This window comes from Hippopotamus amphibius, chromosome 10 (assembly GCF_030028045.1).
Source record: "Hippopotamus amphibius kiboko isolate mHipAmp2 chromosome 10, mHipAmp2.hap2, whole genome shotgun sequence".
In the NCBI taxonomy this organism is placed as follows: domain Eukaryota; kingdom Metazoa; phylum Chordata; class Mammalia; order Artiodactyla; family Hippopotamidae; genus Hippopotamus; species Hippopotamus amphibius.
In genome coordinates this window covers 33,088,271-33,096,107 of record NC_080195.1, presented here as the reverse complement: position 1 = coordinate 33,096,107, position 7,837 = coordinate 33,088,271, and positions in this window count along the sequence as shown.

Here is a 7,837-nt window from a genome sequence, read left to right as displayed (position 1 = left end):
CTGGAAGGGGAGTCGGGTTTTGACTCGGAAGTCCAAACTTCAGATGGTGGGGTATGTAAGGTGATGGGTGCGGGTAGAATACACACCATAGGTGCACAGGAGTCGTTACCGGATGCTTCACGTGCTTTAAATGTGATTAGGGGCAACATCGGCGTCAGACTTACCGTCCAAACTTTCTGTAAGTCCGCAATGCAGTCCGCGCTGCCGCGGAGTCCTATGAGGCAGGAGCCTGGAAGGAAACCTGCCAGTCACAGGACAGCCTCCCACACTAAGCTTTTCAGCAGTTATGCCAGGCAGTGTCAAAAGATATTTCATGTTTTATTCCCCTCCTTTTGTGGTAGGAGCCAAAGTGAGAAAACCACGAAGAAGCCCTTAACCTAGATAATGGGCTGTACAACTGCCATTACGTGATGACCTATATCTAAGAAATTTATAGTTCTGCTTGAGAAATGAAATGTGACATCAGCCCTATTTTATTTACAAGAGTAACTCCCGCAGTTCATACTCAACTGCCAGTTTCAGGCAATTGCTTCGTGTATAAATAAATTAAAAGCTTGACAAAATGATACATGGTTGCTGTAGAAAAATCTGAGAAATATATGAAAGGAGAATAGAAAATTAACATCAATGATTATCTCACCATCCAGCTTAACCACTATTCATATTTTGGGACATACAGTTCCAGTCTTCTAATCCAGTCCTTTTAAAATCCTTTTCAATAATGGAATAATTAGATATAATACGTTTCTGTGATTAGGTGGTACTTTTTTCTTTCTTTTAACACTGTCAGTGTACATCTCAAGTTATGCTTCTTGGATATTTGTACTTCTTCTTTTGTGAATTTCCTATTTATATCCTTTGTCCATTTTTCTAATGGGGTAGTTGTATTGCTACGAACCCTTTCTTGTATATTGTACTTGTAAATTTTTTGTAAATATTTGCGTTATCCCTTTATCCCTTGCCTTTTAAACTTTATTCTAAAGCTTCTTAACACCTTGATTCCCACCTTCATTTGGCTATTTTCTGTTTTCCTTTTTTTCTATGCAATCTCTATTCCAGGTTATTTTCATATTATTTTGTTCTGAAGAACGATCATTTCTCATTAAAAACAAAAGCTTTTATTCACCTCTGAATAATGAAAGTTACAACTTTAGGGAATTGTGGGATCACTTTTTTACATGAGTTATGTCAACTTTTAAAAGATCGGTGCCAGAAAATCCAAGGAAAATGATCAGTTCTCTGTCCTCATCCTCTTGGATAAACCACTAGCATTTGATCAATTTGATCACTCGCTTCTGGAAACGATTGGTTTTCACTGGTGCTCTGGGTTTTCTTTCTTCCTTACTCTTCCTTCCTAGCCACTCCTTCTCAAGTGATTCCTTCTGTTTGTGGGTGTGCTGGTTCCCAGCTCCTCCTCCACTCTCCAGCCTTCATGGGAAAGTGCCTCAGGCCTTGATCCTCCAACCAGCTTTTCCACTTTGTCCAGTTACGCCCTTTTAAATGCCAAGTCTAGCTTGAAGACTCCTTTTCTATTTCTAGCCCTGATCTCCCTTGAGCTCTAGTCTCATATATCAAACTGCATAGTGCACATCTCTACCTGCCCATCCTAATAGGCATCTCAAAGATAAAATGTCATAGAAACTGTAGCTTCTTGCTCCACTAGCTTCTCCTTAACTTTTCCCCACCTCAGTTAATGACATTTAATCTGCCCATCAGGCCAAAGCCCTAGGAGTCATTCATAATTGCTCTTTTCACAGCCCACATCCAATCTGTCAGCAAGCCTTGTCTGGTCTGTCTCCAGAATATTTATCCGGAGTGGCTCACCTCTCACCACCTCTGCTGCCACCACCCGAGGCCAGTCTGCCATGATTTCGCTCCCCAGTTACTACCATAGCCTCCTAGCGCTCCCCACTTCTGCTCTTATCCCTGAAGGCCACTCTCCAAGTAGGACAAGAGTGATTTTTTTAAAATGTGTATCAGCGTATGTCATTCATTTGCTGAAATGCCCTCTTGTTGCACTTAAAATAAAACCCATGCTCCTTTTCATGCCCTACGAGGCCTCACGTGATCGCCTCCTGCCAAGTCCCCTGCTTCACCTCCCCTTTGTCGAGGACACGCGTGTACACACAGGAACCTGCTTCAGGTCTCGCCTCTCGTGGTCCAGGCCGCTTTCTGGCTGCTTTCTGCTCATCACTTGAGTCCCTGCCCGGGAGCAGCATCATTGTAATAGTCCTGAGCAACCCCCAGGCACCCTCTGCTCCATCACTGCCTTTTATTTTCTTCCTAGCGCGAACTCTACTTGAAACATACACACGTTACTTGCCTGTTACCTGCTCCCTGCTGACGCCCCCACCCGCCAATGTGGGTTGTAAGCTGCATGGGAGAAGGGACTTCATCTTTGTTTGCCACATAGAAGCACTCAGTAAATCCTCGGATGAATATCCTGAACTGTATTCTTGCTGAAGTGTCAAATATTTCACAGGATACTGACCGATTAGGATGTGGGATGGCTGATCATCAGGGTTGGCAGGCACTGAGAGGTTTACTAAGATACAAGTGGTTTACTAAGCAAGAGGTTTGCTAAGATACCACTTTCAAGGCTAAAACCAGGGAAGTTCTGGGCAAACGGAGACGAGTGGGTCATCCTAAGTTTTGTCACCATTTTAACAAATCGGGGCAAAATCTGTCACCACTTTTAACAAAATCTAATTTAGAATAGAACATGGAACACTCTTTCAGGGCTCCTAACTGCAGCAGTTTTAAAAATGGGTATTTACTGAATGTCTGTAAAGTTGAGCACAGGAGGAGAAAGGAGAAAGAGGGATTGAGAGCTGTAGGAGCCACCGTACTCGCTGGGAGAACTGGAAAGTTCACACACCACACAAAGGCTTGAGCCAGAGGTGGCTGGGATGGGAAGGAAATGAGGTGAGGAGCAGGGCCTCGGGGGCTCCCCATGAAAACAGTGTTTTGGCTCTTGTGAAAAAGCCATTCTCTACTTTAGAACCTCCAAGTCTGTGGACTCTCTTGGGAAAATGGGATGTAAAACTGCTGTGGGGGATAATATTTTTGAAATCTGAACCCTTCCACTCAACCCAAGACAATAATTGTTATTGTTTCATTTTCTAGGAGAAAAAAGTAACAGAGCAAAAAGCCCCTGTCTCTCGTTTTAGGATCCCCAAACCCTGACCCCTTTAAGAGAGAGTGCTCGGTACTTCTGAGACAAAATGTGATTGAAGGAGTTTCTCTGGGGTAAAAAGAGCTCATTCAATCAACAAACACTTACTGAATACCTACTAAGAGCCAGGCACTGCTCTGGCATCTGGGTATGCAGCAATGAACAGGCTGAGTCTCTTCTTGCAGCACTTTTTTTTTTTTTTAAATTGAAGTATAGTTGATTTACAATACTGTGTTTCAGGTGTACAGCAAAGAGATTTGGTTTCATATATATATACACACACACATATATAACCAAATATATATATACACATTCTTTTTAAAAATACATATGTAAATATATATAACCAAATATATATTCTTTTAAAAAATATATACATTTAAAATATATATATACACTCTTTTAAAAATCTTTTCCATGATAGGTTATTACAAGATATTGAATATAGTTCCCTGTGCTATACAATAAATCCTTGTTGTTTATCTATTTTATATATGGTAGTGTGTATCTGTTAATCTCACGCTTTGTGGAGCTTTTCAGTGGGGGTATGGAGGGACAAATAAATATATCAGATGGCAGAAAGTGGCATAAAAACAAAGAAGTCAAGACAACAGAGTTACAGGGCAGCCCCAGGGAGTGGGGTAGGCAATGGGTACCAGGATAGAGAGGATGACCAGGAGAGGCCTCTCTGATGAGGCCACAGGTGAACAGAGATGTAGATGAAGAGGAAGGGACCCAGGAGATATCTGGGGAGACAGTGATCCAGGCAGAGGGGAAAGCACATGCAGACTCCAAGGCTGAAAATAGAGAATTCTGGGCAAATTGGGACAAATTATGTCATCATCTTGACAAATGGTGATACTAATGAGACCAAATTTGGAATGCAATCTTTTTCTTTTATTTGAGGACCAACAAGGAAGATCGTGTGGGTGGTGAGAGTGAGCAGGGATGAGGGGAGCAGATGTGGGGTCAGAGGCATGGTCAGAGGAGGACGCAGCTGGCCAAGGCCAGGGAGGTGGCCAGAGCACGGCATCAGAGGGAGGGTAGGAGGTGAGGTCAGAGAACAGCAGGGCCAGATCCTGCAGGGCCACCGTGAGAACTTCCAGCTTTACTCCCAGTGGGGTGGGAACCCTTGCAGGTTTTTTGTTGTTGTTGTTGTTTTTAATATTTATTTATTTAATTGGCTGCACCCCGTCTTTTTTTATTTTTAACCTCTTTTTTTTCTTTTTTTTTTTGGCTGCATTGGGTCTTAGTTGCAGCACGTGGGATCTCTCGTGGCACGGGCTCTTCGTTGTTGCACACGAGCTTCTCTCTAGTTGTGGTGTGTGGATTTTCTCTCTCTAGTTGTGGCGCTCAGGTCCCAGGGTGCATGGACTCTGCAGTTTGCAGCACGTGGGCTCCCTAGTTGTGGCATGTGAGCTCAGTAGTTGTGGCATGCAGGCTTAGTTGCCCCGTGGCACGTGGGGTCTTAGTTCCCCGACCAGGGATCAAACCTGCATCCCCTGCATTGGAAGTTGGATTCTTTACCACTGGACCACCAGGGAAGTCCCCTGTGCCAGGTCTTAGTTGTGGCACATGGGATCTTCATTGCAGCACACGGGCTTTTAGTTGCAGCATGTGGGATCTAGTCCCCTGACCAGGACTGAACCTGGGCCTCCTGCATTGGGAGTGCAGAGTCTTAACCACTGGACAACCAGGGAAGTCCCTTTTGTAGGGCTGTGAGCAGAGGAGTGACTGGATCTGACTTAGGTTTTAAACGACTTCTTCCGGCTGATGTAGGAGAGCAAGGACATAACAGGAGCAGGGAGACAAGTTAGGATAATGCAATAATGCAGGCGAGAGGTGATGGTGCCCTGGGCCAGGTGAGGCTGAAGGACATGGTAAGAAGTACTCACATTCTGGCTCTGTGCTGAAGGTTGAGCCAACAGGATTCACTGACGGATGGGATGTGGGATGTGAGAGACGAGAGAAGTCAGGGATGACTCCACAGTTCTATCCACATCTCTACAAACGACCCAATATCGTTCCTTTTTATGGCTGAGTAATATTCCGTTGTATATATGTACCACATCTTCTTCATCCATTCATCTGTCAATAGGCATTTAGGTTGCTTCCATGACCTGGCTATTGTAAATAGTGCTGCAGTGAACATTGGGGTGCGTGTGTCTTTCTGAATTATGATTTTCTCTGGGTGTATGCCCAGTAGTTCAGTTGCTGAGTCATATGGTAGGTCTATTTTTCGTTTTTTAAAGGACCTCCATACGTTCTCCACAGTGGCTGTATCAATTTACATTCCCATCAACAGTGCAAGAAGATTCCCTTTCTCCACACCCTCTCCAGCATTTATTGTTTGTAGATTTTTTGATGATGGCCATTCCAACTGGTGTGAGGTGAAGTCAAGTCTATTTTAAAAAGTCTTGAGCAAGTAGAGTTTATCCTAGCCATACCAAAACAGTTTAACACCAGAAAAATCTAACAATGCCATTTCTCACTGTAAGGGGATAGAGGAAAAAATACATCACATGCTAACCTCAATATATAAATAAAAAGCATTTGATAAAGTTCAAACCAATTTATGGTTTTAAAAGGACTCAGAAACTGAATAGTAGAAAATATCCTTCACTTGACAAAGACTCTCTGTTAAAAGCCTAGGGTAAACATCCTTTTCGACAGAGAAACTTTAGTCTCAGAAGAGGGCAAAGATGTCCACTGTCATCACAACTGTACAAATAGCACTGGAGATTGTAGCCAGTTCAATAAGGAGAAAGAAATAAAAGGCATCAGGATTAGAAAGGTAGGTCTTCTACAAAGGTATAATTATTTGCAGCTAAAAATAACCTTTAACGGATAACACAATAGAATCAAGACAAACTATTAGAACTAATAAAAGTCCAGTAAGGTTCTCAGATACACAATTAACTTACAAATATTAATTAATACTTTTCCACGAGCAACAGCCAGTAAAAAAAAAAATGTGGAAATAAAATATATTGGAAAAAATAACCTAAGTTACAATAGAACAAAACTACGAAATGTCTAGGTATTATTTTAATGCACAACATCTACATGGGGAAAATATTTAAGTTACTTAAAAGCTTTACAGAAGACCTGAATAAATGGATAGATACAATACATAGACGAATCTTACAGCCATATGTCGGGGGAAAGAAGTCAGACACCAAAGAGATACACTATGTGACCACGTTTATATGAAGTGCAAACAGGCAGAACTAACCTACGGTGAGAGAGGTCAGAACTCTGGTTCTCTTCGGGGAAGGGGATGATTGCCTGGGAGGAAGGTCCAGAGGGTGTAAGTTGTAGGAGTGGGTGCTCAGCCCTCTTCCTCACTGACTGATGTCGCTTCCTCTTTCTCTTTTGCGATCCATACCTGTGGCCTCTTCGGGGTGCTCTTTATGGCCAGTGGACTAAAGAAGAAAATACTGAAGCCTGGTTTGCGGAGGGCTCTGCATGACATGCCATACCACTACAGCCCCACTCGGGTAGCTCGGAAGCACAGGAGTGGAGGAAAAGCCTCTCGCTGGGCAGAACTCTTGAGCCGTACAATTCTCGTCCACTTTGGAATAAGAGATGGCCAGAAGTGTGGACCTCGTCTGATTCCTGGGCTGTCACTAACGGGTGGCTGGAGGATCAGGGACTTGGAGTGGGCCAGGGAGGCTGCAGGAGAGGCACATGGATGAACTTCCCAGAGTGGGCAGAGACTGAAGATATTTGTGTCTCCTGTGAACGCCTACAAAGGACATCCACCGCAAGGGTGCTCTTAATAACAAGGCGGGCAAAGTGGCATGGTGAGTGCATGCCGGTCAGCCTCTCTGCCCCGCCACCACACTGTTCAGTAGCGTGACCTTCCCCTGGCCAAGGGTGAGCTAGGCAATGCTCCTGTTAACCAGCCAGCAGAGACTCCCCCGAGCCCCCAGGGTGGCACTGTTCCCAGGGAGACAAGCCAGCCACATGCCAGCAGCTCCATTATAGTGGAGGAGGCAGAGACTCATCCTTCTCATCATTCCACTGGACCAGCTCCACATTCGGGATGCAGATTTGCTTTCCCCATCTCCCTCTGCCAGCACCACCGTCTGCTGATCCACAGAACTGCACTCCCTGCAGCACTGCTTCTGATCAAAGAACTCATTTCACAGCAAAGGAAGTGCAGCCACATACTCTACCATCCGGAAGTGGCTGGGAAAACTGAAATCGGAATGGCGCAATGAAGACACGGTGACGGTACCAGTTGGGACACAACATCCTGAAAGGATGGGGTCCCGTCTTACAGGACACAGTCTATGCATGGAATCAAAGGTCATTATATGAGGCTATCTCACCCACAGTGAGAATGCATGGGTCTGGGATTGAAAGAGTGAAAGTAGGAGAGACTTCACTCACCATACACACACACACACAAAATCTTTGCAAAATTTTTGCTTCCCACACTGGTAGTCTTGAGCTCTGCTGGTCTGGAGGTCTTAGTGCCCAAGGAGAGAACACTTCAGCCAACAGTGTTCCGTTGAATTGGAGCGTGAGACCTCCACCTGCCCATGCTGGGTTCCTAATACCACTGAGCGAACGGGCGAAGAAAGCATTTACTCTACTGATTACAATGACTGATCCTGACCACCAGGGAGAAATTGAGTTGCTGCTGTACAATCA